The 18,668-nt window shown below is 38.6% G+C and overlaps 1 long non-coding RNA gene across 1 annotated transcript; it reads right to left on the reverse strand.

Annotated features, from left to right (window-relative positions):
- Window positions 1-3,820: 3,820 nt before the first annotated feature.
- Window positions 3,821-16,249, reverse strand: LOC138889155 (uncharacterized). The gene is made up of 2 exons (XR_011406875.1): window positions 15,907-16,249; window positions 3,821-4,269 (listed from the first exon to the last, which is right to left on the reverse strand). It is a non-coding gene; the product is annotated as an uncharacterized lncRNA (long non-coding RNA).
- Window positions 16,250-18,668: the final 2,419 nt, after the last annotated feature.

The raw sequence follows: 18,668 nt of genomic DNA on the forward strand, positions 1-18,668 counted from the left end.
GCGGTTTAAGGTGAGTTTTCTTTCTTTTCTTAGTTGTTTTTGGTTTGTTTGATTGTTGTAAGGGTCTGTTCGTTTTCTGTTTATGTCCTTGACCTCTATCAACTGTGCTTCAACCACTTCGCCTGAACCTCTGTTTGTTTGTCTAAATTCCCCCCCTCCTTTTCTGATAAGGCATTATGTATTTGTTTGTGCAAGTAGCTGATTTTCGAGTTTGGACTGACTAGTTGACTCCTCGAGTGTATTTCTGCTTAGTCAGTATAATGCGAACCATGTATCAATACTGTTTAAATGTCTGATTTTTGGCTACGATTGTGTATGTTAATACTAATATAGTCGAGTCGACATGTGTCGTCAATTAATTTCAACTGTCTGAGCATAGTAAATCGATTTGCTTCTGTTGAACATTTGTTGAAATCAATTCAGAACCAGTTTTGTTTACTTATAGCTGTTGATTTGGATCAGTCAATGTGAAAAGGATTGTTTATGTTTAAATTCTGAATTGGAAGGCATGTGCACTCGTGCACAGCATGTGCATTGGTGCACCTCATGTGCCTTGTGCACAGCCTGTTTTTCTGCATTAAGAAGCTTTTAAGTTTTAAACAATCTGACAGTATATGCTGTCAGATATATTCTACTGCCCATACTTGCTTTTAGATAATAAAATGAAAAGTTAAAGCCTGCCAAGGGAATGTCATGGGATTAATACTTAAATAGCTGAGTGGAAACTGAAAAGAAAGGGGCACATGGGAGGGGTATCTGATTAATTTAACAGGCTGTAAAAGGTTTGATGTTGAGGCTTATAAAAGGGAGGCACATTAAGAGATAGGGGGATCCATCAGTTGAAGGGGAGGGTTTTTTTTTTGATAATAGACAAAGGGGATAATACACAGAGAGACATTGATAGATACACAGACATTTTGGATAATATACACACACACAAACAGAAATAGATAGAGAGAGGCATAACACAGAAAAGAGGAACTGCATTTTCATCTTTGTCTTGATTCTCACTGGTCTGGATTTGCTTGTTCCATACTGATTTCTTCTGAGTCCTGTTTTGAGATTACCAGTTGTCTGTGGCATCGGTTCATTTCTGGATCTATTCTGCCTAAATTCTGATTCTATATTACTGGGAATTTGCTTCATTCTGCCATTTCCCAATTGGCTCTAAACTGCATCTTGCGCTGGGATTTGTTCTATTGGTTACCTGCTGTTACTGCTGCTGCATTTGTTGCCATCGTTACTCTACTGACTTCTCTTCTTTCTTCAATTGTGAAACACTTCCAGGTACACAACTTCTGAAACCATATGTTGTTGAAAGTTTGAAGTTGGAAGCAGAAATAAAGAAACAAATGGCTGTTTACTGCATAATACTTGTGTTCAAATAGGTCGAAAGTTAGTTTAGCCTGTATTTGTTTAACTTCAAACTGCAAATGCTCTGTATGAAATAACATACATTCTGATTTGAGATGAACTATTAGATAGTATTTGCTTGTTAGATCAGATGTGTTGTAATGCATACAACCATTAGGTTTTGTTTTTTTTTTACATTATAACATAGAATCGTAGCAAGCATCTGTACGTATTTTTGTCTAGATCTCTAAACTGTTAAATCTGTCATATTTGGTTCCATTTAATTTCAAGATAAGTGTATCCCAAACTAGTTCTCATGCAGCGCTACGCTAACAGGGTGATGATGCATGCCAATCCTCTTGTTAGATTACTCGTTCCTATATAGGTTCGATATGGGCTTTAATATAGATTCCTTGTTTCGAAATAATGCGTTTGACTTTTGAGGAAAACTAATAGGCATTTTTGAATTCAATTAGTAGTAGTTTTCTTAGTAAATAGCCGATTTCATTTATCAAGCCTAAATAAGTTAATTTTAAAAGTCAAACTCGAGGGTTGTTTAATGTAAATTTAGTATGTGTTATTAGTTTGCTTGCAACCCCTCTTATCAAATTAACAAAGCTCATTCATTCCTTAAAAACAAGGCATGAGGTAATTCTTATCTCATAAACAACCAATTAGGTAATCAAACAAAATTTAGTAGGTAGTCGTTTCAACAAGTAAGTTTGGTCTTTCCCTTTTATTTAGAGACAAATATAACAGAAATGTAGTCGCTTTAGGATATCTCTTTTTTTCTAAAAAATAATGAGACGAGCCTCGCCAAATAAAAAATGCAAATTGCGGGGCCCTCAACAGCTAATCATAATATGTAGAATTCAGGCTAGGCCGTTTAATCTCATGGCCTTCTCAAAAATAATGACTCGTTAGACTCTTGAGGCGCGACTTAATTAAATCATATTCTTAAATTCGGGTGCACATTGATTGTGACCCAAATCCAAATCTCAACGAAGTCAGATGTGTTGACGATCACGGGCGCATTGATTGTGACGTGGTTCGAGATGCATTTTCACGACGTTGCAATTCTATAAAAATAAATGATAATGATAAAAGCGGTTTAAACTTAATGAAAGCACGCAAGTCATAACATGTATTTAAATTAGATATTTAGCCATTATAACAATTTAAGCGACCGTGCTAGAACCACGGGATTCGAGGGTGCCTAACACCTTCCCTCGGGTCAACAGAATTCCTTACTTAGAATTTCTGGTTCGCAGACTTCATTTGGAAAAGTCGAATATTTTCCTCGATTTGGGATTCAAGATAAACCGGTGACTTGGGACACCAAAAGCCAAACCTTTCCCAAGTGGCGACTCTGAATTAAATAAATAATCCCATTTCGAATATTGTCACTTAAATTGGAAAAACTCCCCTCGCGCATTTAACCCTTCGGGGCGGGCGCGCAAAAAGGAGGTGTGACAGCTCTGGGGTCTTGTTCTCAGAAATTTCCCTATGATTGTGTATTTACATTCTTTTGCCATCACTCCATAATAGTCGCTGGCTTTGAAGATAACTGCTGGAATTCCATTATGGGTTGAAACTCTTGTTTTAACACTTGGGTCTCCCAATTTAACTCCTTTGAGTTTGGCAGGGGTTGCTACTGCTGTCGCATAATCAATCTTCTGTGTAATTGAGTCTTCATTGGTGGTTGGCTTAGCTAGGGGGCTAGATTTTCCACTGGACGTGCCTGCCCGAGGTCAACCGGCATCCTCATTCGACGGTGCGTGTGCACTACTCTCCCAAAAAGGGGAAATGTTATCGTTCTACTTGTATTGTACGAAGAGAATTTTTAAGGAGAGAGAAAATTCTAGTGCGTTCAACTTGATTCAACTCCAATTCTGATTAATCGAAAACTCTAATTAGAAAACATGTACGTCTTTGTTGTTACCTTCAATCTTTTACCTATTTTTGGTTCAAAATGCAGCTAGAATAAATAATTTAATTAGTTTGAAAATCACTTCTAAAAATACAAGAAAAAGAGTAATTCGCGGTAACCGTTTTATCCTATGTAATAAACATTTATCTCAAATTTGTTACTTCTAATAATTTGATATCTTTAAAGAATAAACTTTTGTTATTACTGGACTTTTGCTACAATTTCCATATGCTCAAGATTTATTAAAAGCATATAGAAAAGAGAAAAGTAGACATCTTTTAAGGAGATTGAAAATTGTAAGGACGAATTGACTGCTATGTTCCAGGGGCATCTGAAGAGGTGTCACGTGATATCGCTTCGTCAAAATTTTTGTATAATGCATATGTATAAATAATAAGAAAATAAAAATATTAAGTATAAATATAAAACTAATATCACTTGTCGTTGTAGTAATTTATTTATTTGTTCACTTTTACAGATGCTGACACTGCCTATAAAATTTCGTGCATATGTCATTGCTATGTTCAATGAGAATAATGGGAGAACTTGATGATACATTGATGTTCGTGATAAAATTATAAGCAAAGAAAATATGTCAAAATAAATAGAATGCCCTAAATATATGATTATTAAGCAAACTAAAGAGTACTTTTTGATCTTCCATAAAATTAAAAAAATAAAGAAAAAATAATTTAATTAACAACAAAGACAATATTACATGAGGTTTACTATTAGAAAAAACGCATACCTCGACCTCACTCTAATGAGCCAACAATATATCAGTCACAAGCCATTTAAGTTTTTCTTTCTTTTATGCGCAAGAATACATACTGTAAAAAAGATAAGGACATGTACTACAAATTTGATTTATTAGATAAAAATATCATAGAAAGTGCAAAAGAAAGATAATTTTTTAAGCAGAGAGAGAATACCTCGAGGCATAACCAGTTGGTCATGTTTGAAACTTGAAACCAAAGCAACAGACCCTTCCCAAAATAATATAGAAAGTGCAAAAAAAAAAAAGAAAATTTCTCAAGTAGAGAGATAATATAATAGAATTTGTTCCCATGAATAGCTTAAAAAATTTCATAAAGATAGTTCCTATAGATCTATGATGTCATCACGACATGAATAGAAAGTAGAAACAACCAACTCAATTTTACAAGCAAAAACACCGAGAGAAACACATCAGAAATAAGATACCCTTTGTTCAATAAAAAAAGATAACAAACAGAGGAGGAAATATGTTCAAGGGAAAAAGAGAGACATAATCAACAAAAGATCATCAGTTTTCAAGGAAAAACACACGATAACATCAAACAAAGATTTGTAGGCTTTGAAAGCATGGATGCCTTCACACCTATCTATAAGCAATGGTGGAGTTGTGGAGGCATTAGAACACCAGCTACACGGTTTCCTTCCGCCTAGGATTCCGTAAAGCTGCTTTTAATCATAAGGAATTTTTGTGTGAGAAATTTAGGTGATTAATTTGGTTTGAACGTACTAACTCCTCAAGTATTGAAATCCTATTTATTAGTATTCGAGATAGTATTTTCGTAGTGGGTTGTTGTTGAGAAAGTATTTTTGTAGAACTCAAAATTCAAGTGTAGTTGAAGTCAACAAATTAAATTATTGTAGTCACAATTCTATCCAAAATAAAACCATTTGTTTGAAAGAATAATTTAGTTTTTAAAGGGCATAAAAGTCAGTTGATATTTCAGAAATATTTTTGTCGTTCAATATTTAGCGTTTTAATATTTGTGCTTTTGTAATAAGATAGATAGATAGTAGATAGATGGATGGATAGATGGATAGATAGATAATATATAGATAGATTGATAGATAGATAAGGGTGAAAATCATTTACACCCTCCAACTTTGCTCTAAAAATTTAACTCCCCCTAACTTTGAACAATAGTCATTCTCCCCCTCTTATCCTATGTAATATCAATTTTACCTTTGATATTTTTAATTCTCCATCTATGTAATACTTTTTTATATTATATAGAATAATATTTTATTTTTTAACCTAGAACTTATTATTTAAATAATTTTCTATCTTAGTATAGATTTTTCGAAAAAGGGTCAGAAATATCCCTAGCTCTACTATTGAATATTGTTTAACACTACCTTCTGTCATACTAATCGAGCAAAAATACTCCCTTCCGTTTCACTATTGAACAAAAATACCCTCACTTTAACAGTGAAACAAAAATACCCTCACTTTAACGGAAGTGCCACGTGGCAACAATCTGAAACAATTAGTCTAAACTTACACGACTACAATACTTTAAACCCGCCTAAAAAACCCCAATTAAACTTAAAAGTCTAAATCTTTTTTTTCGTTTGTCTCTTTTTCTAATCTTTCCTTAGCACCCACCTCCGCCTACACTCCACCATCGATGAAGCCATCACAACCAATGCGCACTTTCCTCTCCAAACACATATGTTCTTTAACAAAATCAAAACCCAATTCTTCTAAATCAAATAAAAGAGGAAACATCTTATCTAATCTAAATGGTAGCCACATCTATCCTTAAAATTTGGCTAAGTTACTACTACCAAATCTGTAATTTGCTGCTCCACCTTGTCCATTATCCAATATAATTCTCAGACATCATATATGATCGAAACCGAATTCGTCCATTGTATGACCAGCCGATGTTGAAGCGTGACAGGTCAGAGCTCGAGCCAGGGTTATATCGAACCAAAACGCGAAGTCAATACGTTAAGCTCGTGGCTCTAGGACTGAACAAGATCGAGGGAACTTTGTTGAGCCAAATAACGGAGGGGTATTTATCTGGGATCGATCAAAGATCACGGCAGAATTCTTGGCACGTATCCAAGAGAGGCCAATTAATTAGCGAATTATGACATTGGTTACCTTTAATAGAATAGTATCAAGAATAGGACTCCCCTAATATATAAAGGGAGGTTTGATCATTTGTAAAGGACATTGTGATACACAACAAAAAGTAATACACTGTTATTCCTAGTTCTTATCATCTTGTTAGTCTGTTCTTATATCAGTTGAGGCATTTCTTGGTTCGAGGGTGGTCAAACTCAAAGGCCAAGGCTGTTCAATTTATGTGGTTTGCATTTATTCTCTCATCATCAATTTCAATATTAATCTGATTTCTTAATTTGTATCAAGTCATATCACGTATCCCTAAAATCGCGTATAAATTCAATTGTTATCCGATTTTAAGGGTAAACAGTTTGGCGTCTACCGTGAGGTTAAGGATAATAGTGATTACCTGGTATAAACTTTCATAACACACACTATTTTATATTTGTTCTTTGGAGTATCTTTGACTAAAATGTCGAACTCTCAATCAGCAACCCTATACATTGACAATGATTTTAGTCACCAAGATGAAAATGATAACATAGCATCAGGGAACGACGTACCCTCGGTCGATCTCGACGGAGTACCTGTTGTAGATCCAATCGATGTTAACTCACATGTAGCCATCAACATAAATTTGGCCGCTGAACCTGAGGGCAGTGTCCGTAGGGATGTTTGATCAGCCGCGCAAAGCACATATAGCAGCAAAGATGGCAGGATCAGCCTGCGAGTGATCTTCGAAATGTTGTAGGCTCAACAGGCAGCAATTGCCCAACTCTAAAATCAGAATCACCCACCAAGTAGGATTGAGCCCGAGCCGTCCCAGGAAGTTGTCCACAAGGTCGAATCGATTTCAAAGAAATCGAACGATAGAGAATCAAAGACCAATCCTGCCATCATGAAGATGCTTGAAGAACTGACAAAATGAATTGAATTGGAGGAAAAGAAGATCGAGGCAAACGACAAGAAGGCGAAAACTTACAACTCTAGGGTCGATCAAATCCCGGGGGCACCACCGATATTGAAGGGTATGGACTCCAAAAAGTACGTGCAAAAACCTCCCCCCCCCAAGCGCGGCTCCCAAGCCGATCCCCAGAAAGTTTCGCATGCCCGAGATTCCTAAATACAATGGAACGACCGATCCGAACGAGCATGTCACCTCTTACACATGTGTTATCAAAAGGGAATGATATAGAGGATGACGAGATCAAATTTGTCTTGATAAAGAAATTTGGAGAGACCTTGTCAAAGGGAGCTATGATATGGTACCACAATTTATCACCTAATTCTATTGACTCATTTGCTATGCTTGCAGATTATTTCGTAAAGGCACATGCCGGGGCCATTAAGGTTGAAACCAAAAAGTTAGACCTTTCCAAGGTAAGGCAGAAGGACAACGAAATTCTCAGAGAATTCGTGTCTCGATTCCAAATGTAACGGATGGACCTGCCACCGGTCGCTAATGATTGGGCTATTCAAGCTTTCGCCTAAGGATTCAATGTTCGAAGCTCGGTGACTTCGCAGCAGTTGAAGCAGAATCTGATAGAATACCTGGTTGTTACTTCAGCCGATGTGCATAATCGGTATCAATCAAAGATCAGGGTCGATGATGATCAACTTGGGGCTCCTTTCAGGCCCGTTTATCCTATCAGACGTCGATAGAATCAAGAGGGATATTGACCAAGAATCGAGGTTGAACAGAGATCGATACCAGCCATATAATGGAGATCGTAGAAGCAGTGAATCTGGGCAAAATTCTATACAAAATGAAAGGAGAAGTGATCGAGGCTAGAGCTCTCGAGGGCTCATAAGCAAAAATGGCTTCGACGGGCCTATTGGACCTAAAGAAGCACCACGATTATCAAAATACAACTTTAATATTGATGCAGCTGCCATCGTATCAGCTATCAGATGCATCAAAGATACCAAATGGCCTTGACCTTTACAAACCAATCCAGCCCAAAGAGATCCCAACCAAATGTGCAAGTATCATGGCACTCATAGCCACAGAACGAAGGATTGTCGACAATTGAGAGAAGAAGTAGCCCGGTTATTCAACAACGGGCACCTTCGAGAATTTCTAAGTGACCGAGCCAAGAATCATTTCAAAAATAGGGATTCCAAAAAACAAAACGAGCAAGAAGAACCTCAACACGTCATTTATATGATCATCAGAGGGGTCGATGTTCCTTAAGGTCCGATGTTAAAGCGCACCAAAGTATCAATCACAAGGGAGAAATGAACTCGAGATTACATACCAGAAGGAACTTTATCTTTCAACGACGAGGATGCAGAGGGGATCATGCAGCCCCATAATGATGCACTCATAACATCTGTACTCATGAATAAAACTCGGTTTAAACATGTGTTAATTGATCCAAGTAGCTCGGCCAACATCATTCAATCAAGGGTCGTAGAGCAACTCGGCCTACAGGACCAAATCGTGCCTGCAGCTCGAGTGCTAAACAGATTCAACATGGCTTGTGAAACTACTAAGGTAGAAATAACGTTATCAGTAAACGTAGTCGGAACCACCCAGGAGACCAAGTTTTATGTGATCAAAGGGGACATGAGGTACAACCCCCTGTTCGGGAAATCATGAATCCACAACATGAGGGTTGAACCCTCGACCCTTCACTAGGCATTAAAATTCCCAACACCAGGGGGGGTTAAAACGATATACGGGGAGCAACCTGCCGCAAAGGAGATATTTTTCATTGATGAAGTAGTTCCGATATCAACACTTTCATCGACAAAAGAGCCAGGTTTGAAAGAAAAATACAAAGCCAAATAGTAATCACCGATGTTGGCCTCGACCCAACCAGACAAGTAGGGGACTGGCGAAGATGATGATTACAAGGTTCCTCGATCCTTTATAGTCCCCGATAATTCCGATGCTACCAAATCAACTGTCAAAGAGCTGGAGTAGGTCATACGGATCGGGCACCAGCCCGATCGGAAGGTATACCTGGGCACAGGGTTAACTCCCGAACTCAGGAAAAAACTCATTCAATTTCTTATAGCTAACATGGATTGCTTTGCTTGGTCTCATAACGACATGATAGGGATCCCACCAGAGATCACTACTCACAAGCTGAGCCTGGACCCGAAATTCCATCCAGTCAAGCAGAAAAGGAGACCCATTCCGAGGTCAACCATGCTTTCGTCAAGGATGAGGTAACTAAACTCCTTAATAGGGTCCATCTGGGAGGTCAAATACCCGGAATAGTTAGCAAACATAGTAGTAGTCCCTAAAAAGGGAACAAACTAAGAATGTGTGTCGATTATAAAGATTTGAATAAGGCATGCCCCAAAGACTCTCTCCCTTTGCCGAACATCGATCGCATGATTGATGCCACGGCCAACCACAAGATCCTCAGTATTCTCGATGCCTACTCCGGGTACAACCAAATACGAATGAACTCGGATGATCAGGAAAAGACCTCCTTCATCACTAAGTATGACACATACTGCTATAACGTAATGCCATTTGGATTAAAAAATGTCGGTGCCACTTACCAACGCCTAGTAAACCGAATGTTCAAAGAACAAATAGGGAAATCCATCGAAATTTACATTGACGATATGTTAGTTAAGTCCATACGAGCAGAGGACCATTTAAAGCATTTGCAAGAAACCTTCAGTATATTGAAGAAGTACAACATGAAGCTGAATCCAAAAAAATATGTGTTCGGAGTCGGATCAGGTAAATTTCTTGGCTTCATGGTGTCCAACCGAGTAATCGAGATCAACCCCGACAAGATCAAAAATATCGAGGATATCACGGTAATGGACAATGTGAAGATCGTACAAAGGCTAACCGGGCGCATTGCCTCCCTAGGGCGATTCATCTCAAGGTCCTCCAATAAGAGCCATCAATTTTTCTCGTTATTGCAGAAGAAAAACAACTTCACATGGACCCCAGAATCCTAACGGGCCTTGGAAGAACTTAAGCGATATCTATCAAGCCCCCACTTCTTCACAGACCGAGGGCAGATGAACGACTAAACTTGTATTTGGCAGTATCAGAAATAGTGGTAAGTGGAGTCCTAGTTCAAGAAGAATAATGTACGCAATTTCCAATTTATTTTGTTAGTAGGACCTTAGGTGAGGCACAAACTAGATATCCTCACCTAGAAAAATTGGTGCTCGCTTTACTAAGTGCTTTTAGGAAATTGAAACCATATTTTTAGTGCCATCCATATGTCTTGTGACAACCCACCCATTATGAAATATAATGCATAAACCTGAACTCTCGGGACGATTGGCCAAATGGGTCGTAGAAATCAACGGATACGATATCGAATATCAACCCTGAACAACCATTAAGTCTCAAATTTTGGCAGATTTCGTGACCTACTTTACGCCGGCCCAAATACCTGAAGTCGAAAGGGAGTTGTTGGTAAACTTGGTGATGTCTTCGAGAATATGGACACTCTTTACAGACGGTGCCTCGAACGCAAAGGGGTCCGGACTTGGCATCGCACTGAAGCCATCCATAGGCAATATATAGTTAGACAATCCATTAGAACTATGAAACTGACTAACAACAAGGCTGAATATGAGGTCATGATTGCAGGTCTCAAACTGGCCAAAAGCTTAGGGGCGGAGATAATCGAAGCTAAGTGTGACTCCCTCCTCGTGGTGAACCAAGTTAATGGAACGTTCGAAGTCAGAGAAGAACGAATGCAAAGGTACCTAGATAAGTTACAGGTAACATTACATCGGTTCAAAGAGTGGACTTAGCAGCACGTGCCTCAAGATCAAAATAATGAGGTTGATGCCCTTGCAAACTTAGGGTCGTCGGTCGAAGACGACGAGCTCAACTCGGGGGTCGTCGTACAACTCATGAGGTCAGTAGTAGATGAAGGTCACGGCGAAATAAACTCCACAAGCTTAACCTGGGATTGGAGAAATAAATATGTAGATATTTGAAGACCGGGAAACTTCCCTCAGATCCAAAAGAATCGAGGTCCCTACGCACAAAGGCAGCCCGATTCAGCTTGTCCGAGGACGGAACCTTGTTCGGAAGAATATTCGATGGCCCACTAGCAATATGTCTGGGACCGGGGGATACTGAGTATGTTCTGAGGGAAGTTCACGAGGGCACCTACGAAAATCATTCAGGCGTCGAATCATTGATTCAAAAGGTGATTAGAGCAGGCTATTACTGAATCAACATGGAAAAAGATGCGAAGGAGTTCGTAAGAAAATATGACAAGTGCCAAATATATGCTCTGATAATACACCAACCCGAGGAACTGCTGCTTTCGGTCTTGTCACCATGGCCGTTCATGAAGTGGGGAATGAACATTGTCGGCCCTCTTCCATGGGCATTGGGTAAGGCTCAATTTATCTTATTTATGACTGACTATTTTTCTAAGTGGGTTAAAGCACAGGCATACGAGAAGGTTAGGGAGAAGGAAGTCATCGACTTCATTTGGGACCACATCATATGTCGGTTCGGGATGCCATCCAAAATTGTAAATGACAACGGGAAACAATTTATCGACAGTAAAGTGACCAAGTTTCCCGAAGGTCATAAGATCAAAAGATTATCGACACCTTATCACCCTAGTGGGAACGGACAAGCCGAATCGACTAACACAACCATAATCCAAAACCTTAAGAAAAGGTTAACCGACGTCAAAAGAAAATGGAAGAAGATCCTACTCGAAGTCCTTTGGGCATCTCACACGACCTCGAAGTCCAGTACCGGGGCTACTCCGTTCTTATTGGTTTATGGCACTGAAGCTCTATATCAGTCGAAGTCGGGGAGCCAAGTATCAGATTCCGATATACGACAAAGGAATCAAATGACAAGGCCATGAATACGAGCCTGGAGCTATTGGATGAAAGGTATGAAGCTGTCCTTCTTCGATTGGCTGCTCAAAAGCAACGTATCGAGAGGTATTATAATCAAAGGGTCAACTTTCGATATTTCAATATTGGGGACTTAGTACTAAGGAAGGTCACACTAAACACCCGGAATCCGGATGAAGGAAAGTTGGGTCCGAACTAGACCGTACCAAATTCTCGAGGTCACCGTGAAAAGATTTTATAAGCTCGAAACAATGAACAGGAACAACTATCAAGTAATCGGAATGTGACTCACCTAAAACGATATTACTGCTAAGGTACGACCCTATTTATTTTCTTTTATTTTTCGGATTAACACTTGCACGTGATCGACAAGGAGCGGCGCGAAGTCTTTAGGTCTGAAATCACACGTTGCACTCTTTTTCCCATGAACCGGTTTTGTCCTAAATGGGTTTCCCAACAAGTTTTTAACGAGGAAACAGTGGGTCGTGCTAACTTAGAATCAAGGACTGATCATAAATCGGTGTCAAAGCTGGCAATAACAATATCCAAGTTTCCTCTACAATCAACCTCGAATACTAAGGGGCATCACCCTCGGATGCCGACGTTAGCAAGGAAAGAAACTTTGTAGCTGAAGGGTATTGATCGGTAGGATGTATTGTAAGGGCCAAACGGTCAAATGAACCATGCCCAAATAGGTTGATCGACCCCTAACATAAAGCATGTATACATATGTTACTATCTTACACAAGAATAAAGAGAAGTCTCTTTATTGCAATCATCGTATGTTTTAAAAATTTCTTCTTTAAATCCCTTAAAAATTTTCATGCTTCCGATCACCTAAAGGTAACGAGCTCAAGGGTTGCCTATAACCGAAGTTCGAATGATCACTCCCTCACTCAGGGACTATCATCCGAAAATAAACTCGGGCAGCCCAAGCCACTAGATCTCGGGGGCATAAGACCTATCAGGTGACCCCCGAATTATAAAGGCCATGGCCATCTCCACTCGAAAACTGTTATCTTGGGCAAGCCCTGGTAACTCGGGAAAATAAGTCTACTGGGCGACTCCCGAACTAAAAGACTACGACCATATTAACATGGCTCGGAGACGTCCGAGACTCGTAAAAAAATATAGGCCTTCAAAAAAGAAATTTTTTCATAACCGGTTCTAAAGGCTACCCTCAAATATAATCTGAATCACTTACTTTGGGAGAAAGTTTCCGGTAACACCGAACCCCCAAGACGCCTTAAAACAGAGCAATGTAAAGGCGAGGTTTGTTTGAACTTTCAAACATAACCTAAGTTATTTTATGCTAAGGCATTCCGACCTTTGTGAATACAAGTAATAAAGCAAAGGAAAAATTTGAAAGCCGAAAGGGAAAGAAAACCTTATATATATTTATCCAATAATCTTTTTACAAAGGCCGGAATGGCCCAATACAGAAATCTACAATGGCCTCAAAACGATACAAAAAGGCAAAACATAAAAACATCTAAAGGCCTAAGTGGCCTGGTCCTCATCGGAGGCAGCATCACCCTCGGGATCTTCCCCGCTTTCGGACTCGCTTAAGCCCTCGAAGTCATTGTCATCTTCTGGATAAGCCAACCTTTTAGCCTCAACTTCGAGCTCCTTGGTGTTCTCGATCTCACCCGATAGGTCGAAACCTTGAGCATGGATTTCCTCAAGGGCCTCCCTTCGAGATTGACATTTAACATGCTCGGTGATGTCTTTTGCTCGAACCTGAGCCGTCTCGGCATCAGCCTTATAAACGGCCACCACCTCATCAGCATTGGCCTTAACTATTTTTGCCTCCGATTTGGTCGCTTCAAGCTCCGTTGCCAAATTTTCTCAATCAGAGATGGACGAATTCAGCTGGGACTGAAACTCTTCGATCTTCCTGGCATGCGCCAAGGACTTCTCCTTTATACCTCGGAGCTGGACTTCAGCCGAAGCCAGTTGGACCTGGGTCTCCTTTTTTTAGGCTAGGCGATCGATGTTTTTTCCCATTCTTCGGCCTCATCCTTCACCGCATCTACCTCTTCCCGGAGCTTCCCGATCTTGTCGACCTTCTGTTGGACCTGCGGGTTCGGACCATTAGTCACCATGTCCGATTCATTGTCACTAACTTCAAAAATTCTTCTTACCTACTCAACCAGGTCGGCGTGCTCTTTCCGAGGCACCTCCAACTCATCCTGGAGGCCCTTTGCCTCCCCTTCTCTCTGCTCACTGAGAAGTTTGTAAGCGTCTCTTTTTCTCAGTGAGCCGTCGGACCTTGGCCTCATATTAGGTCAGTTCCTCCCGGTAGCGGAGGAACGTTTCATGGTGGAGTACCGAAGCCAACAAACACAGGAAAATGAGTTACAATCATCTACAAAATAATCTAAGTACACACTAGAAATCATTAAAAGGTATCTGAGGTTACCCGATTTAATGCATGTTGGGCTTCGTTGAACAAACAAGGCATTTCCACCTTATTCATCTTAGCCTGATCCTCCTCGGTCACTAAACACTGAAGATAACCGGCCACTCCTCTGGGGGCAGAGAGAATCCGGGCATTTTCTGGGATGGACATAATAATTAACCGATTCCGGTCAGGATTCAAACTCGGGGTTGGTAACTAATTGACGGCTTCGTCGCAGTCCCGTCGCCGGCAGGCCGTGATGAAGAAGCCGTCTCTTTTTATGGAACAGCCTTAGAAGTTTTTCCCATTTTAAAGCAGAGACTAAGAAAAGGAAATTAAGAAGGTACGGATAGTGGTTGCAAAAGGTTCAAAAAATCTGGGTACAAAAGTTGGAGAGTGAAGAGATTCTTAAAGAACTAGAGTAGAAGAAGTTTTGAACATAAAGTCTGAATGAATGAAAGTTGGGATATTTATAGTTTGCTAGTGACGGTTCAAAAACCAGTAGTGGCCGACCAACAACTGACACACATTTAATGCCTTGGAGATTGGACCGACAGGACGTTTCAGTTACCTTTTGTCGCTTACGTCATGATCTATCGAAGCGAGGTTTGGAAGTTCATATCATTTCTCGTCATCTTCTCTCCGAAAAATAAGGGAACTACCCGTATACGGTGGAAATTGAATTCCTCCATTGTATGACCAGCCGAGGCTGAGGCGTGACATTTCAGAGCTCGAGCTCGGGTTATATCGAACCAAAAGGCGAAGTCAAGACGTTAAGCTCGTGACACAATGACCGAACAAGATCGAGGGAACTTTGTCGAGTCAAATAACGGAGGGCCAAAATATCCGGGATTGGTCAGAGATCACGGCGGAATTCTCGGTACGTATCGAGGAGAGGCCGATTAATTAGCGAATCATGAGATTGGTTACCTTTAATAGAATTGTATCAAGAATAGGACTCCCCTACTATGTAAAATAAGGTTTGATCATTTGTAAAGGACATTTGATATGCATCAAAAAGCAATCCAGTTCTAGTTCTTATCATCTGTTTATTCTGTTCTTACATCAGTTGAGGATTTCTTGGTTCGAGGGTGGTCAAACTCAAAGGCCAAGGCTGTTCAATTTTTGTGGTTTGTATTTATTCTCTTATCATCAATTTCAATATTAATATGATTTCTTAATTTGTATCAAATTATATCACGTATCCTTAAACCCGCGTATAAATTCAATGTTTATCCGATTTTAAGGGTAAACAGACATCATGGTCATAATTCCTAACAAATAATTTTGAACAAAATAAGATCACTAATTGTTTCACTTTATAGCAAAATTTTCTCGAGAATGGGCGGAACATCCATGGCCGCCGATGTCAAGTTTGTCGGATTTTGTTTTTTAGATTCTTGGAATCTGAAATAGTGAAATGATATGAGCTTTCACAAAGTGGGGAATCTGGACAGGGGGAAGAATCCCGATGGAGTAAAATTTGCTAGAACAATCAGATGAGGCTCGTCGGAGTTTCTATTCACGGGCAACAAGGTTCAGAGGACTTACCACGGTTGAAACGAACTGAAATATGAGATGTCGGTATCCAAGCAACGGGAAGAGACCTCTCGATCCACACCTTCATTTGGAGCACTTTTTACTCCTGATTCGTTGGTTGTCGGAGGCGATTTAGAAGAATGCTGGATGTACGACTAAGGAGTAAATGGATTTAGCTGCCGCCGACGATTCTAGTACTAAGCATGTGTTATATTTATTGTGTGTAGGGGTTAGTTGCCGGAATATAATGGCTTTGGTTGCCGATGGTAATTTCTGGTGTTAAAGGCAAAGTGCACCACTTTTTATGTTTAGTTTTGGTGTTGTTCAGTCACGTGTCATTCTATTTAAGGGTATTGGATCGGATAAATTTACAAAAAAAATCGGTGGACCATTCTATCATATACCCCTATTTTTGCTTGATTATTTCTCTATTTCTCCTTTTTTTTTTTACGTTCTTGAGCGAAGGGTCTTCCGGAAATAGCGTTTATGTCTTCATAGGTAGAGGTAAGGTCTGCGTATACACTATCCTCTTTAGATCTCACTTGTAAGACCCCACTGGATTGTTGTTGTTATTGTATAGTATGACGGATAATAGTTTTGAACAATATTCAATAGTAGAGAGGTATTTTTGACCTTTCTCCGTAGAGTTTTACTTAAGTTTATTAACATTATAAGTAAAATATTCTTTTAATAATTTTATCACAAAATCTAACGTCATTTTTATGATTGTTATTTAAATATTGGGTGCATTATATATGTATGTATATATGTATGTATCTAAATGTATGCATATGCATATATGCTCTCTTATTCTCTATATCTATATAGATAGAAAAATATCATGATTTTAAAAAAGTAAAAAAAAAAAAAAAAAGTAGAAGAGACAGGTTGATAGGTAAGGGTAAAATAGATTTTTAAAAAGTCAATGGGCATAAAAGGGGGAAATGACTATTGTTCAATATTGAGGAGTGGTTGAGTTTTAAAGCAAAATTAATGGGTGTAAATGATTTTCACCCGATAGATAGATATAATAATATATACTAATATAGAAGATTAGTGTATAGGTGAGTTATCTCTTGTGAGCAGGTTAACGGTCGCGTGGTGTTGACGAAGCTTAGGCGAAGAATTCTACCAGTGATATTTTAACAAATGATACATATAGCAGGTCAATTAATGTTTTTAATAGGTTACCAAGATTTAGAGGTAATTACCATATATGTACTATTGCACGTAAATGCATAGAATTTAGAGTAGAGTGCTATTCTAATTAACCGGCAAAAATACCGTTCTTTCCTTCTTTTTCAAAGGGACCTCATTAATGTATGATTCTGAATTCTGATGCTTTTCCAATTCTCCTAAATCCCAAATAAATTCTTCCTCTTCGGCCACCATACCAATAGAATATCCAGCAAATCAATGGCATCACTTAGAAACCACTGCTAGAAATATACAAAAAACTGACCAAAATTTTTCGACCAATATTGCTCGGTCAAAAAATGCGACAAAAAACCGTCCAGTTTGGACGGAAACTGAATTTTTTTAAAAAAAAATACCGACCAAAGTTGGTCGGTAATTAGTCAACAAGTTGACCGAGCTGGTCATACTTGCTTAGTCAAAGAAACTTTCATATTACCGACCAACTTTGATCGGTAATATGGATCCAATTTTTTAAAATTTAATAATTATATTATTATTTCAAATATTTTATAAAATTTAAAGAATTTATATTTAAAATTACCGATCAACGTTGGTCGGTAAATGTAGGGGAAGCATTTACCGACCAACTTTGGTCGGTATATTTTATTTTCTGAAAAATAACCAACCAAAGTTGGTCGGTTATTAGGTCAACATTGGTTTTGAATCACTTGTATGTTTACTATCTAAATAATATAAATGTAATATGTTAACACTTTTGTAATACAAATAATGAATACACTAACATATACTATAACATGCTATATATGTAGTTAAAGTAGTACAACAAAGCGTGTGTTTTATATATATATATATATATATATATATATATATATATATATATATAGTCAAACATTTTGATTTTAATATTCAACAATGCATCTAAGTAAGTTATAAGTCGATGAATCAATTTACAAATAGATATATTTGATGATAAATTATATATACCAATTAGGATATTCACAAGTCTATCCCTAAAAGAACCCGACCCTGGTGATAAATTATTATTAAATTGTAGGTTCAACCCGAGTAATAAGACTATGAGGATAATCACCAATGCCATCAGAAAGTTTTATGATGGCCCTTATGCGACTTGGACTGATTTTCCATTCTCGTTGAAGGAGCCAATTTTCAATCAATTTAAGGTATAAATGTTCTATTCAGTAGTTTAATAATTTATATTTATGATGTTTCCATATAATATTTAACTTTTGAAATACAAAGCAAGTGTGTATGGAAAGATCGCTATAGCGCGGAAGTGGCTGCAAATTTTCATCATAAAGCTCGCAAGAGATTGGCGGATGCTTTCTCCGATGCTAGAAAGAAGCACCAGAGGCCTGACTGGTTACTTCAAAATTTATGGAATGATTTGCAAAGGCAATGGCTTACCGCAGACTTCTTAGAGAGGAGCGAAAAAGGAAAGAAAACTCGTGCATCTGAGAAGAGGTTCCTTGCACACTGGAGGTGCGATCAACCTAGGGACAATAAAAAAAGATTGGTACGTAATTGCTTAAATTATTTTACTTTTCTAAGTATATCTATTCTGTTTATTAACTAAATTAATTTGTTTTCAAGAAAAG

This window comes from Nicotiana sylvestris, chromosome 4, assembly GCF_000393655.2.
Source record: "Nicotiana sylvestris chromosome 4, ASM39365v2, whole genome shotgun sequence".
Lineage (NCBI taxonomy): Eukaryota > Viridiplantae > Streptophyta > Magnoliopsida > Solanales > Solanaceae > Nicotiana > Nicotiana sylvestris.